Source organism: Euphorbia lathyris, chromosome 2 (assembly GCF_963576675.1).
Source record: "Euphorbia lathyris chromosome 2, ddEupLath1.1, whole genome shotgun sequence".
NCBI lineage: Eukaryota > Viridiplantae > Streptophyta > Magnoliopsida > Malpighiales > Euphorbiaceae > Euphorbia > Euphorbia lathyris.
The window spans coordinates 101953915-101965277 of NC_088911.1; the positions used below are offsets into that span (position 1 = coordinate 101953915).

Consider the following 11363-nt stretch of genomic DNA (forward strand, 5'->3'; position numbering starts at 1 on the left):
AGTCTCAAGGGATCGGGCTTAGAACAAAATCCATTTTGGAAGCCTTTTGAGAGCTGCTAGAAAGGAAGAATCCCGCCCGCATCTTCACTTCAGGAAATCGAGTCAGGGACGAAAGAAGGATAAAAGTTACTTCTGGTTCGCGATTCTCTTGTGTTCACATCTCGTTTTCCAATCTTTCAAATTCCGTAACGGTGGCTATAAAGGACATCTAACGGCCGCTAGACCAGAGCTCTTAAGGTCAACCCAACCACAACAGCCGATACGATGAGTTAAGCTAAAACATAGGACAAGCCGGGCTACTTTGCAAGCTAAACACCTAACAGCGGTTACTCCTCCAACAGGTTCTTCTGGGCTACGCTAAACCTTACTGATCAACTCACAAAGATTCTTGACTCATCCTATTGGGAGGCCTAACGACTGCTAATGATTTCATACCTAGCTTCTTGAGGAATTCGGCGTAAGGAGTGCAAACTTCCACTTATTCCCTAGAATAGAAGACATGGAGGCTACCTGTGACTGGCTGAGAGACTTATTTTCCTTGTACCGCTTTCGGGAATAGAATGAATCTTAGTCGACTTCCCCCTGGCCCTAACCAACATGAACTCGGGAATGGAAGATGAACTCCTTCTTGAACTACTTCTTTGTCAGTTGAGTAAGAAAGCAGCTAACCACTAGTTGATTGAGTTCCAGGATCGAACTCTGAACGGGACGTGTAAGGAAGGAAGAACGAGGCATTTGAGGCCGATGAAGAGGGTATTTCTATGCCTTTCTAAGAGAGGTTTCTAGTCCTACCAATACGTGGAGTAGCTCGGTAATTCATATCCCAGCCCCCACCAAGCTCACACCTTAACGTAAGGAAGTTTCCCCACAAAGAAGGTTTTGTGGCTCTCCCAGCTCGCATTTCCTAATCCTAATATTCTTTACCAAATTCCCCTCAAGGGGTGCTGCAACGTAGCTTTCTGCTCTCTTCCTCTTTGCCATCGTGGGACTCGTCTATGATCCAGAGATCATAGTGATTTTGAGCACTCGTGAAGTCGTTCTTCCTTGACTCGAGCTAGCTTAATAGAATAGATATTACGAACCTTTTGCATGAAAGAAAACATGAGGTTTCGTACTCGGGCTGCCGTAGACGAAGAAGCTGCTTTTCCTGTTCACGCCTCCGCTACTCTATCTATATAAGGACTTTTTTCTCTTTACCGCAAACTAATTAACCGAGTGCTCACTAATCGAATGCTACTGCTATGCCTAACAGTCAGCCTATTTTCCCGAGGAGAGGCAAGTCACTCTTGGTTTTAGCTCTTGTTCAAATGCTTTCCTTGGTATGGCTCGTGGTCAAAGAATTGCTCTTCTTTCATCAGCCGATAGTTCAATAGATTCCCCTTATACCTTTTGGCATCGATTTACTTTTCTTTATGAGCTGTTAGCAGGGAATTGAGGCTACGTTCATCGAGATTTGTTTTGTCTTAGCCATATTAAAGGATAAAAATCTAAAAGAATCAGGTTCAAGTACCCTAGCTGCTAATGAATCCTCATCTGGCTTGACGATTCCTGGGTGGATTGCTTTTCAATGCCTAGATAAATAGCAGCTTCTTCTCACCCTCGGCTCACTTAATTGGTTCACAGAACTACCTTTCCATTTCCAGAAAACGAGATCGCTAACTTGAGAACCAGGCTTATCCTACTGAAATTATGGCTTCGCTTCTTCCTGGTGATGGAAATGGATATAGTCGCGATGGCTTTGCCCAAGTATGGCCCATACATTGGATATTCTTTTTTCAAAAAACCTAATTTCATGTGTGAGCACCTTGCCTAAAAGAGGCAAAGCTATTTACTTTACTTTAAATTTCCCAAGTGAGTCTGCGCAGCATGCTCCGAAACAGAATAATCATTTGATTTGAAAAACAAACCCGGATTCAGCTTCTTTCGAACTATAAAATGCACTTTTTTTTTTGAGCCAAAAACGGATTGGCTTGGCCCATTCCTCATCTGAGGAAGAAAGAGTACCTAGATCTGCATCTAATCATTTTCTTTTTCGGTCTTTCCCAAAGCTAGGGCTTCGGCTCAAACTCTTTTTGACCCGACCGATTCAATCTCATATGAGGTAAGCAGGTCAAAGATAGGCTATGTCGACCCTTTCAGACTTTTTTTCCATACAAAAAAGGAGAAATCCGCTTATGGCATTCACCCAAGCATACAGAGGAGAGCTTGCCAGCGATAAAGGAAGGTTTTTACTACGAAGCATACGAGTCCGCATCAGGTGAATTGAAAGGGGGATTCCTCTTCTAGTTTACCCCTTGGACCTCCTAGGTTCTTCCCTAGAGGGTTCCGGGAAGAGGCGGATATTCGCCATTGGTAACTACATGAATCAAAGGCTCCTGCGGACAATCCATGAATGGGTAGCACAGGTTCTTAGAACAATCCCAAATGATGGTTTAACCAACAAAAACCTTTGATTAGGTTAAAGGGGTCTGTGAACACCTACTGTTACGATCTCGCAGCCGCCACTGATCGGTGGCCGCTATTGATTCTTTTCGAGGTGTTCCAAATCTTGTTTGACCGCTCGTTTGCTTCGAGCGTAGTTAATTCTGCACAGGCCAGTAATGTATTTGATGTTCCATTTGTTAAAAGGAAATGGTCACAAATATCATTTGTGGCAAGTCATCCGCTCTTAGGAAATGCAGTAAAGGATATCCAGCTAGAGGAGGGAAGGATCTTGCTTAACTTAGTATTAGCCCGATTCTGTCTCCGGGGGCGGAAAAGCACGTTATCGTCTTGACCACAAATCCTCATCGCAGCCTTGAGCCTTATTTTATTTTTATAGGAATCCCGATCTGGGAAGAAAAGCTATTCTTCTTAGCAGTTGAAGAAGTGAATCACCCCGAGAATACTAAGAAGACTTGAAAGTCCCCCCTAACGCTTTCGTACATAAGCTCCTCCAACAGTTTAGTCTGTGCATTCATGTGCAGTCTTTCGCTTACTCGCTATTCAATTCTCGTTCTTTCATCCTTGCTCGCTATTGGTTTTAAAGCCCTTCCAATAACACCATCTACAGTAATTTCCTTCCTCGAAAGAGTTGGAGTTTGATCTAGTATGAAATCTAATTACAGCTGCTAGTTTCTTTACAGTGAGAAGGACCTCAAAAAAGTCTTACATTACTTAATCCCCCTTCTTCTAGCCATCCAGTTGCAGTGAGAATTGCCGGCCATATAGTTAAATAAAGGGAATCTCCTATAATGTAAGTGCCCGTTTCCATTCTAAAATAGGCGGCTTTGTTCCCTCAACCCCAAAACCACTGTCTCAATAGAATAGAAGCTTCCTCTTTCATCAATATGAAAACGCTAGACACCTCTTTGTCAATTCACTGGGTCACCGCCTCCCATATATTTAAAAAGAGCCGGTAACCCTCGAAACCTTCAGCTTGCTTGGCTCTCGCGACTGAGATCATACTACGAGGAAAAATATTATATATCCCATATGTGTTAACAAGCGTGCTACTGGCTTTGAACCAGCTCCTTCGCTTGGAAAACCTACAGAACTCCTACTGGCTGAATGGCATTCCTACTGTCACTAACGGACTAAAATAAAAGAAAGACTTACTTAGTAATGCTTTAGTCAAGCTAGTTGCTAAGACTAGTACTTTGCTAGGCAGCACACTGCAAGATTAGTCTTTCATTTCTGATTGAATAGTCTCCTTGAAAGCCTGCTTTGTTTAGTAATTCTTACCAAAGAGTAAGAATCTCCAGAGTAATAGAATAGGACCTGACTCAGAAAGAACTGAAAAATAGAAATAAGCACAGCACCCTATGAGATCCATGATCCTCCAAAGGTAGAGGAGTAGATGAGATAGCAAGATTGGACTGAGGACGTGTCCAACATTTCTCAATAGTGTGGCCATGGCGCTTTAATATCGGCAAAATGTTCCATTTCATTTCCCCCCTTTCCTTTGTGACTTCGTTCCTCCTCTTCCTGCATGTATACAGTGAATCAAATCTGATGTACCTCTGCCTTTAAATCTGGCACCACATAACAATTGAATAAAAGAAGAAAATCCCGCATGCATAAAGGCGAAAGGAGTATCTAAAAAGCTTCGTCTATTGCGACAAAGCGAGACTAATCGATTGCGAGAGAGCATCGAGTGCTTGCTTTACTTGAAGTAGCGAGTGAACGAGTGGACCGGGATTTTTTTAGGTCGCGAGCAATCATCATAAAAAAACAAACCAACTACAACTTCGTTCGGCGGAACCACTTGCGCTTATTGCGGGAGATCCGGGAAGCTACCTAAATGGAGAGCCCACGCGTGCACGGGTGGTTGATAAACGCGTATTATTGGGATGGGGCAGCAGGCAATGGATACCGTTCTCCCACCCGAGCCTGCAGTTGGTAGGCTAAATCCCTCTGTCCAAGTGATTGAGTTGAAGCTTTGGGCATAGAGCGGAGCGAGCCCGGGGAGAGGAGTAGAGTCCAGCAACATTGAGCCCAAAAATAGAGTTTCTATTCAAATTCCTACTCAACACGGTGCCTTAAGGAGAATCCGAAGCTGGTTGCTCGCGGAAGTAGCGCGCCAAAGAGAAAAGCGGAGCATTCACAAAGAAATGGTGTAAGCGGAAGGGAAGGCGCAACGGTTAGCGACTGCCTTTAAGTGATAGGGGGGTGAGACTTCTCTGATTTTCCCTTTAGAAAAGAGACAATAAGACCGTCAACATGGAAGCTTCAGCTTTTGGCAGCTGTTAGGCAAGTGATACCGTACGCAAGTGAGGTCAATGGCCGTCCTCTCTTCTAGTTTCGGTTGAAGTCCTTTCTGCAGTAGACGCTCGAGACCAAATAGCTCAAGGGGAGGTCTGAGCCCGAGGTGATTCTTGCTAGATTGCTAGATAGAGATAGTATAAAGAATGAATGTCCTGTCAGCTAGTCGGTGCCAGTGCGAATAGAAGTGGGAGGGGAAGTGATGAATCAAGCTAGGTCAGTCGCTCAAAGAAAGTCAAGTCAATCAAAGGTAATGAATGGTTGACAGGCGATGGAGAAAGAAGTGGAAGATGTGCGATTACCACTTCGATTGGGCTTTTGTAGCCATAACAGAAGCTCCGTTCAAGCAGAGGAATAGAAATGCCTTAGTAAAGGACTTCGATCTGAAGGTACATCGTACTCTAGGGGGGCACCAAAAAACCATTTTGACAGGTGTAGATGACAAAATCAAGCCAAGCCAATTGGGGTTGGAGCAGACGATTTCTTTCAAGAGAAGGGAAATGCAATCACAACCTTTTTGATCAGTAAAGGGGGCACTAAATCCGCTTTGAAATACCTTTTTCCACGGGCATAGAATGCTTTTTGACTTACGAGTGCTCTGAAAGAGGTTCATCAACTACGGGGTCTCAATCAAGTATGGCTGTTAGCCATGGTTGTTAGGGGTCTCAGTCAGCCTTAGGCCGTTTTCCAGCAGGGTAGTATTCATACTAGCTCTTCTCTTTGGTTGCACTGATTAGTTGCACTGATTAGTTCATCTTTTCCACTTGAAAGCAGAAGGGGCATAGCCTTGCTCGCGAGCCATTCCTGTAGTTATTGTCTTTGTCTTGTTCAAAGGTCTCTTATCTATCTGTGGAGTCTTTTTCCCGGTCTTCTTTTGTTTTGTGGGTATATCTTCTTCTCAGGGCGGGGTTCTTGCTTCTCCCTTCCCTAGTAGCAAGATATCTTCCATGTGGCCCTTCCATTCGATGTGGGTCCATCCGAGTCTGTTGGATTTTACTTCTAGGCAGTGGCAGTCCTACTTGCAGCTGTTGGGAGTGCCCTTGGTTTTTTCTTCGAGCGAGCTAGTATGAAGTAGAGGAAGTACTTGAGTGTCTTCACTATGTGTTAAGCCAGTAAGCTCTGGGGGCGTTTTCAAACCTTTACTCTGTTTTCAGTCCATTAAGCAATACTTAAGGCAAGTTTGAAGGGGGGATACCCTTATCCCTATTTTTTTTTTACCTGGGTCAGAACGAGATTTTAACTTTTTAAAAAGTAGCTAGACCCATTGCCAGACCTAATCTAATCCATGTCGATCTAATAGGTCCATAGTAGGGAAGAAAGAGGTAGGGTCCATATGAACGAATCGAATCGAATGTAGTTGCAGGCTAGTTTGAAACCATTGATTCAGCCGGGAAAACCATTGATTCAGCCGGGAAAAGAAGTAGGATCCATTTTCCTTTCGAGCCTGTCCTTGATCTCCCTGACCCTGAGATAAGGTCCCTGCCCTATAGTGAAAGGGAAAGGTAAAAAGCAGATATTTCACTAGGGCTAGTTGGTTCCTCGGTATGTCTTTTCTACGGGTCTTTGGATAGGGCCTTTCATAAAGCGGTGTATAAGGCGGCGGCAAAGGTATATATGTGGGATAAGGCAGATATAGGGCTTGCTTTCTTGCCTTGATCGGAGTTGAACGTAGAGGGAAGTCGCGTCGTGAGTTAAGTCATAAAGAAGCGAATCGAGATGACAGGTGATTAATTTCCCTTTCGCCAATGCACTCTTCTCTTTTTACTTGGGTCGCTCTCCATCTGATTCGTGAATTCCCCGAGATAGGGAAAGCTCTTAGATAAGTAGTTCTTTGGGGCCAAGCTACCTCCGAGAAAGGGCATAATTCACCTATGAAAAGCTTTGGTAATGCCTGGCTTGCCTACCACCTCTCTTACGAAATAAAGTAATCTAAGATCAGGGTGCCACTTCGTTCGGAGAAAAAAACCATCCCAATCTCATTAATGTCGGAGATTTCCGGGGACTTTTTTATTACAAATCCCACGCAATCAAAAGGCTATTCCTTGAATAGCTATGTTTCGTACCCGTAGCGGTAGCGGGAGAAAACTTTCATACTGAAATTGAGAAATCGAACCATTCTTTTCCAGTAAGAAAGGCAAGGGCCAATTGCTCTTACTTCCCTCGGTCGGGTATCTCTTACGGGGGTCTTAGGGAAATAGTTACTTCCCTCCTTACTTAACATATAGGAAAAGCGAATCGATAATGGAAACCATTCGGTTTAGACCCCCCCCCGATATTAAGGAGAAGGTATCTGTTATAAAGGACGTTTCTCCTTATGTCATCGGGGAGAAGAGGCTTTTCTTGGAGCATTCACTGAAAGATGGATGAAGAGAGCCTCAAGGCTAGCAGGAGATAGCAAGGAGCAAGGAAGAGGCCCTGAAAGCGCTGCTCTCAGCAGTTCAGATGGAGAAGGCGGAGTTGGATGATCATTTCCCTTTCGACGGAGCTTCTATCTTCCTTCATCTTCTTTCTCAGCTAGCGTTCCTTCTGAGCCAGGATCATCAGTACCATTTCCTACTCCGCGAGGTCTACTTCCTGCTCTATCTAGCGGGTCATTCGTGTAAAACGGGAGCTACTGAGACCACTCGACCGATCTCATCCACTTTCAAATTTGTATAATAGTTAGTAATTCGACTCTCTAATAGAGTTGTTAGTTCTGCTGCTCTGGTAGAAAATTCCATTTTCATGATGAAAGCAATTATTATTTATTGTAAAGGGGGAATGCCGCTGCTGAATATCACATCAAGGTGACAGGATTCGAACCTATGGCCCTCTGTACCCAAAACAGATGCGCTGACCAGACTGCGCTACACCTCGTATCACCCCCCCCCGGAGCATATAGATCCACCCGATCGATGAACACTTGAACCGAACCCGCCTATCCTTTTAGGCACAGGGACGCGAGAACCAATCCGAGTAAAAAACCGCTTTTTTCTTTTTTGAAATCTGCCTCCAGCAAGATATGGCGACGCCAAAAAGCCGTATAGTGCAGGAGCGCTCATCTTTTTTGGCTTCCTGTTTCACTTGAATTTTAAAATCCGGCTACGTGTCCTTTGCTTTGGACCCTTCGCCCGCTTAGAAGTGGATTCGAACCACTGACACAAGGATTTTCAGTCCTTTGCTCTAACCAGCTGAGCTACCTGAACCACTTTCCTAAAGTATGTTTTCTTCATCGAATACCGCCCTACCTTACCACTTGACTAGTAAGGTCTTTCCTTTTCCTTTATTTACCTTACCTAAATAAATCTATATCTATAGGGCTTGTTCGTCAAGCTTTCGAGCAGCTCTTTCAACTGCCGCCTAATCTTCCAACATGCTCAAGAACCGAGAGCCGCCCAGGGACTGGACGGCCGGAGGGAGCTTGCTTATAGAGAGCAAGCAGATAGGCCGGTCAAACAAAAAAAAACGCGCAATAGGCTCTCTGTTCCTAGTCACTAAGTAGTCCTATTCGGGGGACTCCACCAAGAGGTTTTTTCTCTCACGCCCGCCCGTTCTGCCGGGCCGGAGGAAATGGGATTCGAACCCATGATACAAGAAGATTGTATGTCGATTTAGCAAACCAATGCCTTAAGCCACTCAGCCATCCCTCCAAGCAAGTTCTTGATCGGAATTTGATGTTCGGTTGGTTGCCCGAAGGGCTATCTGATCCGATCAACCGTAGCGCGCGTACTCTTCCTCTATCTATGAGCGAGACTCTATCCAGATCTCCCCAGCATCCAAGTCATCCAAATCTGCCAGGCGAGCCCCCACCATACTGAATGATGAACTTTACGCCTCCAGGAGGGTCAAGCCAAGCCTGAATTGAATGGAATTCATATTTCCTTCGTCTGGTCGAGAAGGGACTGTGACTCTTCTATTACATTACGGAGAAGTCCATTTTCGTCATGATCGATCCACGTCCTACCCGGGCTTAGAAAGCTAGCTTACTAAGGCGAAGGACTTTTTTTTTTATTGCACGAGCTAGCCAGCCAATCCAGCTGTTTTCTTGCTTCCATCCGCCTATCTGATCTTTTGAATAGGCTTTCAGCTTCAATCAAATAGGCCATAGATATAGATCGAGATTCACTCATAAGACAAGCGACTACCAACATGGTGTCTTATAAGGTTTGAAGCACTGCAACCAGCCTCTATACCCGTCGAAGAGATGGATCCTCTGGACACCGAAATTCGGGTCACCCCTTTTGACTCAGAAGAGATAGAGCGGGGGTTGGTAGCCGTCAATAGCCCAGATGGAGATAGAATGTGGGGAGACCCCGATCTCCATGAGGATGACGATTGGGGAGTGGTTACCCCAAAGCAAGAAAACCCAACAACCAAAAAAAAGTCAAATTAAAGGAAGTAAGAGAAGTGAAAAATGATAAAAATATAGAAGTAAGAAGCAGCCTAAGAAGAAGGTAAAATTGCCCGATGACTCCCCAAAGCAAGAATGTTGGGTTCCGGTCACCCTTGCGGACCACCTGAAATCCAAAAGAAAAGAGCAACAAAACCACTCCTCAGATGAAGACCAAGAGGTTTCATCATGCATGATAACGGTGGGCCCTGCTTTGGCAAAGAAAGGCGAATTTCCCCGATTCCTGTTCATGAGCCGAGAGAAGAATGCACACTGCCTACCCTAATCGAGTTGCTTGAAGATTTCGAGATTAGCGATAGCAATGCTATTAAAGATAAGGAGAAGGCTTCTCTCGAATGTATGAAGGGGAAGACCGAAGGCATCTTTTCAAAAGCATTTCCTACCACGCCTGAAGCTAGCATATACCCGCCATGGCGGAGAGGCGGCCATATGTTGCAGAGGTGTGTCGAGGCCTGCTACGCAGAGGCTCACAGGGAAGAAAGAGGGGCAAGTTCACCTTGATAGCTAGAATGGACAGGGGGCATGGCGGCCGTGGTCCCTTTTTTTTCTCTTACGGAGGAAGATGATGATGAGGATTTACTCACTGATGAAGACGCCATGAGTCAAGATAAGGAAGAACAGCAGCTATGGCCAGACATGTGCTCACCCCGCCGTCCTTTCTTCAAATACCACGGCCCAGGGCCAGACCAAGGGTCCCCAGGTGCTATGGCAATCTGCCACGTGGTTGTTGCTGAGAAAGACGAAGGGGAGAGCAAGAGGGGGGGTTGGGGTGTAGGGGGGTTGGACCCGTCCTCGTCACAAAAGTGGATAAGCCCCAGAGGAAGAAAATGCAGTCAGGGATTCCGAGTCGGATCCTACTAATGAGGAGGACGGACTTTCTCACCCGGTCAGGAAAAAATTAGCACCGTGATTGCACAAAAGTGTTAAGGAGATTGGCAGAACCTCTAAGGCCCTTACAAAACAAAGAAAAGAGCTCGCCAGAGGGAGCAATCCCCCTAGTCTGAACGAACCGTTCGACTATGACCTGGTGACTCAATTGGCCACTATTCTTTCCAGAATTTCGATGTACGACCTCCTACGTCTTTCTCCTGAAACCAGAACAGAAAGGCAGTAGTCAAAGCTCTCTCGCAAGCCCAGAAGACACCTACGTAAATAGGGTTGAAGCTAAAGGGAAAAAGCAAGAAGTGAGGAATGTATGGCAACCAGAGAGTTCCGGGCCGCCAACATAGTCTTTTCAAAGGACGACCTACCCCTGGGTGACATGAAAGATAACAGGCCGCTCTACCCTTCCAGGTACATTGGGGAGGCCAAGTGACCATGAGTGCAGATAGACCCGGGGTCCGCCATAAATAGAATGCCTCTTCGTGCTCTAGCTCACCAGGGAATCCCTACCAGTAAATTAAGTCACACTAAGATGACCATCCAAGGATACAATGCGGACTCCCTAAGGGCGATTGGTAAGATTCGCCTTAAGTGTCAGTTGGCAGACTTGAAGTCTGAAATCACGTGTTATGTGATTGATAACGAACGACACGTCCTACAGTCTACTGCTGGGAAGGCCTTGGATTCACGGGAACTTTGTTGTTCCGTCCACCCTCTATCAATGCTTCAAATATGTCGACAAAAAAGTACAAACAAAACAGTCTTCGCAGATCGTAAGTCGGGGTCGAAGCTTATTGTGGAGATTCCAAGCTTTATGACCCGGCCTCGGGTGACGACTCTAGTTCAGAAGAAGAGGTGATCTCGGCACCAGGTCGCGATAAAGGACCCGAGAAGCCCAAGGCCGAAGAAAAGCCCAAGGGTTTTTATTCCTTCCACAAGAAAAATTAAAATACCTTCAAAATTTCTCATAACGCCGAGATCTAAGCCCCCGGTCATTCCGGCAGCTATAAATAGGAAAAGCTCATCTAATGTGGTCACTATTAGTGTCACATCTGATAGTGAAGAAGAGGCCAAATAGGGTAAACAGGCAATGCGCGTAGGCGTAGGTCTTCCACTATCACCTCTGGTGTGCCACTCGTCGGTTGAGAAACCTGGGGGAGCTATCTTCGTGGTACCAATAACTGGGGTCAGGGGGCCCATTATATAAAAAAAACAGGGCAACTTAAACATATGCTTTGAAGGTGGAGCCTATTGCTACAGAAGGGAGGCCAGACTTTTCCAACTATGGCCTTATTGCTAAGAAGATAATGCAAAAAATGGGCTATGACTTGGAAAATCCTGTCGGACT

At 45.4% G+C, this 11363-nt stretch overlaps 2 non-coding genes across 2 annotated transcripts; both read right to left on the reverse strand.

Annotated features, from left to right (window-relative positions):
- Nucleotides 1–7524: 7524 nt before the first annotated feature.
- Nucleotides 7525–7599, reverse strand: TRNAP-UGG (transfer RNA proline (anticodon UGG)). The gene has a single exon. It is a non-coding gene; the product is annotated as a tRNA-Pro (tRNA).
- Nucleotides 7600–7854: 255 nt separating this feature from the next.
- TRNAF-GAA (transfer RNA phenylalanine (anticodon GAA)) lies at nucleotides 7855–7928 on the reverse strand. The gene has a single exon. It is a non-coding gene; the product is annotated as a tRNA-Phe (tRNA).
- Between the last annotated feature and the right edge of the window lie 3435 nt (nucleotides 7929–11363).